A 14,769-nucleotide genomic window follows, 5' to 3' on the forward strand; every position below is an offset into this window, starting at 1 on the left:
TGTGTAGACCCTACGGGTTCGGGAACCATGCAGACATGACCGAGACGTTCTCCGGTCAATAACCAACAGCGGGATCTGGATACCCATGTTGGCTCCCACATGTTCCACGATGATTTCATCGGATGAACCACGATGTCGGGGATTCAATCAATCCCGTATTCAATTCCCTTTGTCTATCGATATGTTACTTGCCCGAGATTCGATCGTCGGTATCCCGATACCTTGTTCAATCTCGTTACCGGCAAGTCTCTTTACTCGTTCCGTAACTCACATCATCCCGTGATCAACTCCTTGGTCACATTGTGCACATTATGATGATGTCCTACCGAGTGGGCCCAGAGATACCTCTCCGTTTACACGGAGTGACAAATCCCAGTCTCGATTCGTGCCAACCCAACAGACACTTTCGGAGATACCTGTAGTGCACCTTTATAGCCACCCAGTTACGTTGTGACGTTTGGTACACCCAAAGCATTCCTACGGTATCCGGGAGTTGCACAATCTCATGGTCTAAGGAAATGATACTTGACATTAGAAAAGCTCTGAGCAAACGAACTACACGATCTTGTGCTAGGCTTAGGATTGGGTCTTGTCCATCACATCATTCTCCTAATGATGTGATCCCGTTATCAACGACATCCAATGTCCATGGTCAGGAAACCGTAACCATCTATTGATCAACGAGCTAGTCAACTAGAGGCTTACTAGGGACATGGTGTTGTCTATGTATCCACACATGTATCTGAGTTTCCTATCAATACAATTCTAGCATGGATAATAAACGATTATCATGAACAAGGAAATATAATAATAACCTATTTATTATTGCCTCTAGGGCATATTTCCAACAGTCTCCCACTTGCACTAGAGTCAATAATCTAGTTCACATCACCATGTGATTAACACTGACAGGTCACATCACCATGTGACCAACATCTAAAGAGTTTACTAGAGTCAACAATCTAGTTCACATCACTATGTGATTAACACTCAATGAGTTCTGGTTTGATCATGTTATGCTTGTGAGAGAGGTTATTAGTCAACGGGTCTGAACCTTTCAGATCCGTATGTGCTTTTACGAATATCTATGTCATCTTGTGGATGCTACCACGTGCTATTTGGAGCCATTTCAAATAATTGCTCTACTATACGAATCCGGTTTACTACTCAGAGTCATCAGGATTAGTGTCAAAGTTCACATCGACGTAACCCTTTACGACGAACTCCTTTTCACCTCCATAATCGAGAAAATTCCTTAGTCCACTAGATACTAAGGACAAGTTCGACCGCTGTCATGTGATCCATTCCCGGATCACTATTGTACCCCTTGACCAACTCATGGCAAGGCACACTTCATGTGCGGTACACAGCATAGCATACTATAGAGCCTACGTCTAAAGCATAGGGGACGACCTTCGTCCTTTCTCTCTCTTCTGCCGTGGTCAGGTCTTGAGTCTTACCCAATACTCACACCTTGTAACACAGCCAAGAACTCCTTCTTTGCTGATCTATTTTGAACTCTTTCAAATTCATGTCAAGGTGTGCGTTCTTTGAAAGTATCATCAGGCGTCTTGATCTATCTCTATAGAACTTGATGCCCAATATGCAAGCAGCTTTTATCCAGGTCTTCCTTTGAAAAACTCTTTTCAAACAACCCTTTATGCTTTCCAGAAATTCTACATCATTTCGGAGCATCAGAGAAATGAACTCCATTAAAGATTGTATGAGCCGTTGTGAAAGGAAAAAGTTAGTACCAAAACAGACAAGCGACATTCAAGACGTCAGTAAGGTAGAAACCTTTGAAGAAAGATGGTGATGAAACCCAAGGCGAAAGGATCTACGCTTCCCATCATCATTTAACCCGAAACAATATGTCATTCACATATACTTATCAGAAATGTTGTAGCGCTCCCACTCACTTTATTGTAAATACAAGTTTCTAACAAACTTTGTATAAACCCAAAAACTTTGATCACTCCATCAAAGCGTATATTCTGACTCCGAGATGCTTACTCTAGTCCTTAGAAGGATCGCTGGAGCTAGCATACCTTTTAGCATCCTTAGGATCGACAAAACCTTTCTGATTGTATCACATACAACCTTTCCTTACGAAAACTGGTAAGGAAACTTGTTTTGACATCCATCTGCCAGATTTCATAAATGCAGCTAATGCTAACATGATTCCGACGGACTTAAGCTTCGCTACGGATGAGAAAATCTCATCGTAGTCAACTCCTTGAACTTGTGGAAATACTCTTTGCCACAAGTCGAGCTTCATAGACGGTAACATTACCGTCCACGTCCGTCTTCTTCTCAAAGATCCATTTATCTCGGATTTCATGGCTTCTAACCATTTGTCGGAATATGGGCCCACCATCGCTTCTCCATAGCTCGTAGGTTCAGTATTGTCCAACAACATGATATCTCAGACAGGATCACGTACCACTCTAAAGTAGCACGCATCCTCGTCGTCCTACGAGGTTTGGTAGTGACTTGATCCGAAGTTTCATGATCACTATCATAAGCTTCCACTTCAATTGGTGTAGGTGCCACATGAACAACTTCCTGTGCCCTGCTACACACTAGTTGAAGTGACGGTTCAATAACTTTATCAAGTCTCCACCATCCTCCCACTCAATTCTTTCGAGAGAAACTTTTCCTCGAGAAAGGACCCGTTTCTAGAAGCAATTACTTTTGCTTCCAGATCTGAAATAGGAGGTATACCCAACTGTTTTGGGTTTTCTATGAAGATGCATTTATCCGCTTTGGGTTCGAGCTTATCAGCCTGAAACTTTTTCACATAAGCATCGCAGCCCCAAACTTTTAAGAAACGACAACTTAGGTTTCTCTAAACGGTGTCGTCTCAACGGAATTGCGTGGTGCCCCTTTTAAAGTGAATGCGGTTGTCTCTAATGCCTAACCCATAAACGATAGTGGTAATTCGATAAGAAACATCATGGTATGCACCATATCCAATAGGGTGCAGCTATGATGTCCGGACACACCATCACACTATGGTGTTCCAGGCGGTATTAATTGTGTAACACTTTCCACAATGTCTTAATTGTGTGCCAAACTCGTAACTCAGATACTCATCTCTATGATCATATCACAGACATTTTATCCTCTTGTCACGACGATCTTCAACTTCACTCTGAAATTACTTGAACCTTTCAATAATTCAGACTTGTGTTTCATCAAGTAAATACACTCAGCATCTACTCAAATCATCTGTGAAGTAAGAACATAACGATATCCACTGCATGCCTCAGCACTCATTGGACTGCATACATCAAAATGTATTACTTCCAACAAGTTGCTCTCTTGTTCCATCTTACTAAAAACGAGGACTTTCAGTCATCTTGCCCATGTGGTATGATTTGCATGTCTCAAGTGATTCGAAATCAAGTGAGTCCAAACGATCCATCTGCATGGAGTTTCTTCATGCATATATACCAATAGACATGGTTCACATGTCTCAATCTTTTCAAAAACGACTGAGTCCAAAGATCCATCTACATGGAGCTTCTTCATGCGTTCTATACCAATATGACTCAAATTGCAGTGCCACAAGTATGTGGTACTATCATTACTATTTTATATCTTTTGGCACGAACATGTGTATCACTACGATCGAGATTCATTTTAGGTGCAAGACCATTGAAGGTATTATTCAAATAAACAGAGTAACCATTATTCTCCTTAAATGAATAACCGTATTGCGACAAACATAATCCAATCATGCTCAACGCAAACACCAAATCTCAATGGTAGAGGGAGCATGCGATGCTTGATCATATCAACCTTGGAAACACTTCCAACACATATCGTCATCTCACCTTTAGCTAGTCTCCGTTTATTCCATAGCTTTTTATTTCGAGTTACTAACACTTAGCAACCGAACCGGTATCTAATACCCTGGTGCTGCTAGGAGTACTAGTAAAGTACACATTCATATAATGTATATCCAATATACTTCTGTCGACCTTGCTTGCCTTCTCATCTACCAAGTATCTAGGGTAGTTCCGCTTCAGTGACCGTTCCCCTCATTACAGAAGCACTTAGTCTCGGGTTTGGGTTCAACCTTGGGATTCTTCACTAGAGCAGCAAATGGCTTGCTGTTTCATGAAGTATCCCTTTTTCCCTTGCCCTTCTTAAACTAGTGGTTTTACTAACCATCAACAATTGATGCTCCTTCTTGATTTCTACTTTCGCGGTGTCAAACATCGCGAATAGCTCAAGGATCATCATAACTATCCCTGATATGTTATAGTTCATCACGAAACTCTACTAGCTTGGTGGCAGTGACTATGGAGAACCATCACTATCTCATCTGGGAGATTAACTCCCACTCGATTCAAGCGATTGTGGTACTCAGAGAATCTGAGCACATGCTCAACGATTGAGCTTTTCTCCCTTAGTTTGCAGGCTTAAGAAACTTGTCAGAGGTCTCATACCTCTTGATGTGGGCACTAGTCTGAAATCCCAATTTCAGTCTTCGGAACATCTCATATGTTCTGCGACGTTTCAAAACCGTCTTTGGTGCCACAATTCTAAACCGTTAGCATTACGCACTGAACTATCACGTAGTCATCAAAACGTGTATGTCAGATGTTTCGCAACATCTACAGACGACGCTGAGGTTCAGCACACCGAGCGGTGCATTAAGGACATAAGCCTTCTATGCAGCAATGAGGACAATCCTCAGTTTACGGACCCAGTCCGCATAATTGCTACTACCAACTTTCAACTAAATTTTCTCTAGGAACATATCTTAAACAGTAGAACTAAAGCGTATGACATAATTTGCAAAGACCTTTTGACTATGTTCATGATAATGAAGTTCATCTGATTATTGAACTCCCACTCAGATAGACATCCCTCTAGTCATCTAAGTGATACATGATCCGAGTCAAACTAGGCCGTGTCCGATCATCACGTGAGACGGACTAGTCATCATCGGTGAACATCTCCATGTTGATCGTATCTACTATACGACTCATGTTCGATCTTTCGATCTCTTGTGTTCCAAGGCCATGTCTGTACATGCTAGGCTCGTCAAGTCAACCTAAGTGTTTCGCATGTGTTCCGAGGCCATGTCTGTACATGCTAGGCTCGTCAACACCCGTTGTATTCGAACGTTAGAATCTATCACACCCGATCATCACGTGGTGCTTCGAAACAACGAACCTTCGCAACGGTGCACAGTTAGGGGAAACACGTCTCTTGAAATTTTAGCGAGGGATCATCTTATTAATGCTACCGTCGTTCTAAGCAAATAAGATGCATAACATGATAAACATCACATGCAATCAAATGGTGACATGATATGGCCAATATCATCTTGCTCCTTTGATCTCCATCTTCGGGGCACCATGATCATCTTCGTCACCGGAATGACACCATGATCTCCATCATCATGATCTCCATCATTGTGTCTTCATGAAGTTGTCACGCCAACGATTACTTCTACTTCTATGGCTAACGCGCTTAGCAATAAAGTAAAGTAATTTACATGGCGTTATTCAATGACACGCAGGTCATACAAAAAATAAAGACAACTCCTATGGCTCCTGCCGGTTGTCATACTCATCGACATGCAAGTCGTGATTCCTATTACAAGAATATGATCAATCTCATACATCACATATATCATTCATCACATCTTCTGGCCATATCACATCACATAGCACATGCTGCAAAAACAAGTTAGACGTCCTCTAATTGTTGTTGCAAGTTTTTACGTGGCTTGTATAGGTTTCTAGCAAGAACGTTTCTTACCTACGTAAGACCACAACGTGATATGCCAATTTCTATTTACCCTTCATAAGGACCCTTTTCATCGAATCCGTTCCGACTAAAGTGGGAGAGACAGACACCCGCTAGCCACCTTATGCATCTAGTGCATGTCAGTCGGTGGAACCTGTCTCACGTAAGCGTACGTGTAAGGTCGGTCCGGGCCGCTTCATCCCACAATGCCGACGAAACAAGATAAGACTAGTAACGGCAAGAAGAATTGGCAACATCTACGCCCACAACTACTTTGTGTTCTACTCGTGCATAGAAACTACGCATAGACCTAGCTCATGATGCCACTATTGGAGAACGTAGCAGAAATTCAAAATTTTCTACGCATCACCAAGATCAATCTATGGAGTAATCTAGCAACGAGGGGAAGGGGAGTGCATCTACATACCCTTGTAGATCGCGATGCGGAAGCATTGCAAGAACGCGGATGAAGGAGTCGTACTCGTAGCGATTCAGATTGCGGTTGATTCCGATCTAAGCACCGAAGAACGGTGCCTCCGCGTTCAACACACGTGCAGCCCAGTGACGTCTCCCACGCCTTGATCCAGCAAGGAGAGAGGGAGAGGTTGGGGAAGACTCCGTCCAGTAGCAGCACGACGGCGTGGTGGTGGTGGAGGAGCGTGGCAATCCTGCAGGGCTTCGCCAAGCACTGCGGGAGAGGAGGAGGACTTGGGAGAGGGGAAGGGCTGCGCCAGAACTTGGGGTGGTCGCTGCCCTCCCACCCCTCCACTATTTATAGGTGGGGAGAGAGGGGGGGGGGGTGGCCCCCTTAGATCTCATCTAGGGTTGGGGCGGCGGCCAAAGGGGGGAGGAGTGCCTCCCAAGTCAAGTGGAGGCCCTCCCCCTTAGGGTTTCCCCTCTCCCATGCGCATGGGCCTTGGGGGGCCTGGTGCCCCTGGACCATTAAGGCTAGGGCGCCCCCTTACAGACCATGCTGCTGTATTGGACGTGGTGGAACATTTTCCGGACCTCCGGATCCCTCCGGAATCCTCCGGAACCTTCTGGAAGCTTCCCGGTACAATACCGAAAAACCCCGAACTTTTCCCGGAACCCAAACAACAACTTTCCATATATAAATCTTTACCTCCGGACCATTCCGGAACTCCTCGTGACGTCCGGGATCTCATCCGGGACTCCGAACAACATTCGGTAACCATGTACATACTTTCCCTATAACCCTAGCGTCATCGAACCTTAAGTGTGTAGACCCTACGGGTTCGGGAACCATGCAGACATGACCAAGACGTTCTCCGGTCAATAACCAACAGCGGGATGTGGATACCCATGTTGGCTCCCACATGTTCCACGATGATCTCATCGGATGAACCACGATGTCGGGGATTCAATCAATCCCGTATTCAATTCCCTTTGTCTATTGATATGTTACTTGCCCGAGATTCGATCGTCGGTATCCCGATACCTTGTTCAATCTCGTTACCGGCAAGTCTCTTTACTCGTTCCGTAACTCACATCATCCCGTGATCAACTCCTTGGTCACATTGTGCACATTATGATGATGTCCTACCGAGTGGGCCCAGAGATACCTCTCCGTTTACACGGAGTGACAAATCCCAGTCTCGATTCATGCCAACCCAACAGACACTTTCAGAGATACCTGTAGTGCACCTTTATAGCCACCCAGTTACGTTGTGACGTTTGGTACACCCAAAGCATTCCTACGGTATCCGGGAGTTGCACAATCTCATGGTCTAAGGAAATGATACTTGACATTAGAAAAGCTCTGAGCAAACGAACTACACGATCTTGTGCCAGGCTTAGGATTGGGTCTCGTCCATCACATCATTCTCCTAATGATGTGATCCCGTTATCAACGACATCCAATGTCCATGGTCAGGAAACCGTAACCATCTATTGATCAACGAGCTAGTCAACTAGAGGCTTACTAGGGACATGGTGTTGTCTATGTATCCACACATGTATCTGAGTTTCCTATCAATACAATTCTAGCATGGATAATAAACGATTATCATGAACAAGGAAATATAATAATAACCTATTTATTATTGCCTCTAGGGCATATTTCCAACACCACCAGGCTCTCAGGTCCTAGATGATCATGCTCACCACTCCAGCCGGATGTCTAGCTTGTATTGCTTCCAATTTGGTTAAATTGCATCTGCTTAGCTTACACATTATACCTTTGAATATGACATACCTTTCTGTTTTTGGTACATACTAGTACATCTGTGTATTAACCATGTTCTTACATCAAACTAATGTTCTTGTGTATCCCTCATCAATCACTTATGACGAGGCAGGCAGGCAAGGGGACTACTCCTCATTTAAAGAATGCAGCGTCAGCCTCCCGACATGATTCTCAAGAAACAGAAATGCTAGATGAAGATAGTGAACGTAGCTCTGTAGTTGATTACAACATTTCCCCTACACTAGCATCGCAGGTGCTTGCTCTAACTTGGCAGCGTGATATGTGGTTGCATGTTGCATATGGTGTCTAGATTGTAATTCTTCCAATCTGGTTAAACTGCATGTGCTAGTCTGCTTAGCTTATACATTATACCTGTTAATGTGACATGCCTTCCTGTATTTAGTACATAGTACATCTGTCTATTAAGCATGTCCTTACATAAAACTATTGTTTTTTTGTATCCCACATCAATCAACATGACGAGACACCTTTAGTATATGCAGTGCGATATTAGTTGCATCTTTCATATGATTTATAGCATGCGCTGCTTCTAATTTGTTGAAAATCCATTTATGATGGGGCGCTTTTAACTTGGCAGAGTCATATTGGTTGCATCTTTCATGTGGTGTCTAGCTTGCATTGCTTCTTATTTGCTGGAATGGTTTCTGCTTAGTTTACACAAACAATTGTGAACATGCCAGGCCGTCCTGTTTTTCGTACATATTCCATCCTGGTATCATGTGTTTGCCTTACATCAAAGTAGTGATTATCAGTATCATGCATGAATGAGTTCTGAAGAGAGAATTTTATTGCTTTTTCTTGTCGGTTTTACTTGACAATTCAAAATCAATAAAGCGGAAGGAAGTTAGCAAGGCAGCGGATAAAGGTGCTCCTTCCGAACGGAGGGCCTCTACAGTTTCTACTCCTCCACACCCCCAAGATGATTTCCAAGACAACACATGCATAGACACTCAACAAAGCTGTGTTTATGATGAGCACGTCTCCCCTAGTGCAGCATCACCGGTGCTCCCTCTAACTTGGCACTGTTATATGTGGTTGCATGTTATGTGTGATGTCTAGCTTGTATTGCTTCTAATTTTGTTGAATTCCATCTGCTTACTTTACACATTATACTTGAATAAGACACGTGTTCCTGTTTCTAGAACATACAATATCTGTCTATCACACCATGTTCTTACATCAAATTACTACTGTTGTGTAACCTGCAACAATCACTTATCATAAGACACGTTTGACTTCGGAGTGTGATATATGTTACATCTCACATTCTTTTCTAGCTTGTACTACTAATTTGTTGAAATGGCACTTATGACGAGACAATTTTAACTTGGTAGAGTGATATTTGTTGCATCTTTCATATGGTGTCTAGCTTTCATTGCTTCTAATTTGTTGAAATGCCTTCTCCTTAGTTTACACATCATAAGCTATGAATATGCAATGCTGTGAATATGCAATGACACTAATGATGAGAGACCTCTAACATGGTAGTGTGATGTTGTTTGCATCTTGCATATGGTTTATTTCTTGTACTGCTTCACATTTATTTAAACGCCATTTATGATGAGACACTGTTAACTTGGCAGAGCGATATTTGTAGCATCTTTCATATGGTGTCTACCTTCCATTGCATTGCTTCTAATTTGGTGAAATGTCTTCTTCTTAGTTTACACATCATAGTTCTGGTTATCTCTTCCGTCATGTTTTTCATACATATTACATCCTCCTATCATGTGGTTGTCTATCATCAAAGTTCAGTTCGTCTGCATCACGCATCAATTTGTTCTGAAGAACTAAATTGTTATTCGTTTTTCTTGTCGGCTTGACTTAACATGGCACAGAGAAAGAGGAAGAAACACAGAATGGCAGGGAATGAGAAGCGGATGAATCCTGCAGATTTTGCTGGTACTGATGGTGCAATAGAAGGTCAAAGTCCAGCGGAAAATTCTACAAACACGGCATCCCATGCTACACGAGTTGCAAAAAAAGCCAAACAGAAACAAATAGCTGGCACCAAACAAGCAGAGACAGCCCTAGTTCTTGCAACACCTACCACAGTACTACCAGCTGCACGACTTACTCGTGCGTCAACTGAGCTAGCAGCACGTTCCCAAGCTCCCTTGCCACCTGACACTACTTCCCAAGCACTCTTGACACAAGACGAGTTGGCAATATCAGATGAACCTTGTGAGCTTCAACAGCAAGAAGGTAGTTGCTGGAGTCAAGTTATAGTTGCATGCTTCTTTATATGTAGTTTCACAGTTTGATGTACACTAACACTTCCTATGTTTGTTGTTGGACTAGCACCTAGGCGCAAGAGGAAACAAACATCAGGGATAATGCTCGATAGGTTAACTAAATCTAGAGGAGGAAGAATGGAGATCCGTTTTGAGGCAGGTTTAAAAAGGCCACGTGATGCTACAGAGTCAGCCAAGTTAGTATCAGAGGCAGCGGTTGCCGTTAGGTGTCATGTACGTATCCTCCCAGCATGGATTCAGTACAGGAATGACAAAGACGAAACCCAGTTCAACACCTTCCTCGACCATTTATCTGTAAGTATGGTTATGTATGGAAACTAGTAATATCGTCTTGCTCTGTCCCATACTTTCTAGGTTGCTGATAGTGAGACTCCCATAATTTTCAACAGATGAGGTTCAAGTTGGATAGCCAAGATGATGCAACCAGACAAGCTTGCACCCATGTTTTCAAGTCTGCTCTACGACAGTATCGGTATAAATTGAGGAAAACTCACTTTGAAGGCAAGGCTAACAGTGAACTTTCCCAAACATCTCCAGTGGAAAATATATCAGATGAAGACTGGAGGGGCCTTGTTAAACACTGGTCTGATCCGAAGCATCAGGTACATTATATATATGTGATCAGATCACATGTTGAAGTCCTATTTACGCATGTGCCACACAAATCTATCTTCTTGTAGGTGAACTGTTCAGAGAACAAGGCCAACCGTACGAAAGTGAAATTCCAACAGACGACAGGATCTCGTAGCTATATTGCACACTGCGAGGCTCTTGTAATTAGCTGTTGTTTCACTCTTTTTGCTGTACCATATTATCAGATCTATATTGACTTGTTCGAAATGCAAAGGAAAGCCCACAAGGACAAAAAAGTACCTGAACCAAATGCTGTGGGAATCTTCAAGGACTGTCACACCAGCAAGAAGAAGGGCATGACTACACCAGTCAAAGCCGCTGTTGTAAGTCCTTAATCCTCATGCCTTTTAACTACTACTTACTCTAACTTGTGCCTTGAACTGCATGGTTTGCAGCCAATGTCTATTACTCTTTTCAATTTTATACACAATTGTCTTAGCATATCATTGCACCTTACAAGGTTTAAAAGAGAGGAGTGATATTCCTTTGATCTTGACCCGTAATCTAGTTCCGTGCTGGACTTGCCCACACAACGTTACAATTGCCTGTTTGTCTGTTCTCAGTTGTTTTGTGATATGAATGATGTCATACTATGCTTACCGTATTATAAACTTCGTCTCTTTATCTTTAGCCCTCAATACAATGTGAAGAAATAGACAATACATTAGCGATGGTACATGGTCATATGTTTGGAACCTGGTTTTATTATGTACTTTGCAATAAAATACAACTAATATTTTACATGGGTTCACCAGAATAAGTTCTGTATATAGACCAAAGCTATTTTGTTTGGTTTTGCTGCCTCCTTAATATCTTCTGTTCTGGTACTACTAATGTAAAACCTCAAATTTTCAGCGAGCTATGGAAAAAATGGTGGAACCGCCACCTTCTGAAGGTGGCGAGGCAACTATAACCGCAATGTCAGCTCTTGCTGCAGTGGTCAGTACCTGTCCACTAACAGTGTCAAAAGCACGTTCCTGCGTAATACTGGGTTGGTTGTTAAGGCAATATCGTCCAAACTGCCTCATGATCAAGATATGCAAGCTCAAAGCAATGTTGTATCTGCGCTCCAGACACAAGTCCATTCCCTAACAGAGACCCTTTGTGAAACAAGGAGAAACATTGCTCAATGTCGTCAAGATATGCATGGTTTTGAAACCAGACTATCAGACATTTGCTATGTTGTTCAGGAGCCTAGGGGAAATGAAGGCGAGGGTTATGGTGCTCCATCGGACAATACAACATGAAAACGTAACAGTCAAGTCAAATGAACTGAGCTTCTGAACTTCTGGTGGTGCATTTATCTGCTAGACTGTTAAGTTTTATGCCAACCTTCCTTTTGTTATATAGTTGTAACTTGTTTCGGTGCGATACAAAATTTATTCTTAACGTGCAGCCACCGGCTGAAGAAAACAGCAAGCCATTTTTGTATAGTGTAGGGTGTTCCCTATATTTGCACTGGTGGCGATCTTTGATGCCGAGTGGATGTAATCTGTGCAATTGCCTTAATAGCCTAGCGTTAGTTTCGGTTATTTATTTCCTAGTCTTCTTTTTCCCTGGTTTGCTAGTGTCCGCAACTACCATGGGCCATATACGGGCCGTAGGATCCATGGGTCTCCTACGGGCCATCGATAAATGGGCCTGTAATCGGTGGGCCTCGGGCCGTCGGATAAATGGGTCTACATGGGCCGTAATCGGGCGTAATTGGTATCGGCCCAACACGGTAACAGGCCGTTAACAGGCCGTAGGATAGCAAAGGCTTAATTCTGTCACAGGCATAACGAGTCGTTAATGGGCCAGAATATAGGACGGGCTGGAAACGGCGCAATGGGTTAACAGGCCAGAAACGGGCCGACTCTTGCCATGGGCTGAATTTGGCCAATTAGGGTAACAGGCCAGTAATGGGCCGACTCTTGCCATGGGCCGAATTTGGCCCATTAGGGGAACAGGCCAGTAACGGGCCGACTCTTGCCATGGGCCGAATTTGGCCCATTAGGGGAACATGCCAGTAACGGGCCGGAAGTAATCAAGGGCCGAAAAGGAGCCCAAGAACGTATGGCCGTCAATAGGCCGAAAGCTAACACGGGCTGGAAACGGCCCATGTAAATCACGGGCCGTTAATAGGTATAAAGAAAATTACTGTTCATTATGGGCTAGAGTCACCGTGGGTAAAGGGCCGAAAGATACGAAGGCCTCATATGGGCCGAAAGACGTTGCGGGCCATACATGGGCCGAAAGTGAAATGGGCTGGTGTTATATTCGACGGCCCACCTGACGTTGTTGGGCCGATTTCCTTTAGGGCCTAACGGGCCGTGAGTTAACAGGCCGTAAAATGGGCTATTTGCGAAGAGACCGTTAACAGGCTTTTCATGGGCCAGCCCGTTAACTTTTGACCAAGTCAAATGGGCCGGCTTTGTAAGCTAAATGGGCCAGTGGTGGGCCGTGGCACGTGTCGACATATCATAGGTGCCTATCTGACCCACTGACGAGCTGACATGTGTTTCGTTCGGCCAATAAGAATTTTACACATGGAAATTTCCCATTGGTCGGGGCTGTTAACGGGTTATCGGATCCAAAACCCGACCCGATAGCTTAACGGCGTTCCGTTACGGTGGATGCCACGTGTCGATCACCCTTGACGAAAGCACTTCTGTGACGCGCGATTTATCGTCATGGAAGTGGACACTTCCGTGATGATAATTTTGGTAATGTCATGGAACACTTCTACGACAGCACAGGTATGACTATCTTGATTCTGTCATAAAATTGTCATGGATGTACATGCATGACAAAAAACGCGACCTACTGTGACAAACACGTATCATCACGGAAGTGTATTTTTTTTGTAGTGACAGGAACATGCATGGTTTGAACTAAGAAGTTAAGCACCTGCTGCCGACGAGCACCAACCAGATGAGCCGGGGGGACGGGCTCAACGATTGCCACCATGTACTGCTCGTGCGCTCGGGGGGGGGGGGGGGGGGGGGAGGGGAGGGATCACCGGAGTGTAGTAGGTGCGCGGCAGACGATCCGCACCACCATCCACAATGTCGAAGCCAGCAGGGATGAAGCGAAACGGATCGATCTCATACACCGCCATTGGGGGAGGCGGGCGAGGATCAGAGCTTGATGCTGCTTGGTGATATGTGGTTTGCGGCGGCGGGCATGGCAATGGCGATGACGGCAGAGTAGCAGGAGGTGGGGTTTTCTGCTGGGGAGGCGTTTGTTCTTGGGAAACCGAAGAGGCAAGGGAAGCAGAGTAAATTTCCTTCCTCTCATGATTTCCAAAGCTAGGTGATGGGACTTTGGGCACCCAAAGGGATAAGTCAGGAGCGTGACCGGTGCAATCTTTTTTAATATGACTAGAACAAAAACAATTTCTGCACCGTATCGGGTTTGTGCAGGTCACTGACGTATGGCGCATGCCCAAACAATTCTGGTAGTCCCAATAGCTTGCAGCTAAATTCTCAATCATCTCATCAAAACTCTGCAGATCATCAACAATATCTTTTGGAGAGGGAAACTGAATCGCCGGCGAAGATGGGCTTTCAACTTCATCATCCGATAGGCAGATGGGCTGGGCACTAGAGTCCAGGGCCGTGACAAGGTCCAAAGATGCAACAGAAGGCAATACGGACGAGTCTAAACTTGCCATGGCTGGTAACAACAGACCGCCCGAAAATCCGGACTTGTCGCATGCATGTGATAAACCCTGCGGGGATAGCGGCAACGTTCCAAACTGAATGACTGGGCACGCCGGCGGCGAAGATGCCAATGACGAAGATGAAACAGCTACCGGCGAAGATGCCGACGACGTAGAAGAAACAACTTCATCCCCAGAGACCACATAGCCTGCCTCCCGGACAGTTGTGACCTCATCAGACG

Source organism: Triticum aestivum, chromosome 3D (assembly GCF_018294505.1).
Source record: "Triticum aestivum cultivar Chinese Spring chromosome 3D, IWGSC CS RefSeq v2.1, whole genome shotgun sequence".
NCBI lineage: Eukaryota > Viridiplantae > Streptophyta > Magnoliopsida > Poales > Poaceae > Triticum > Triticum aestivum.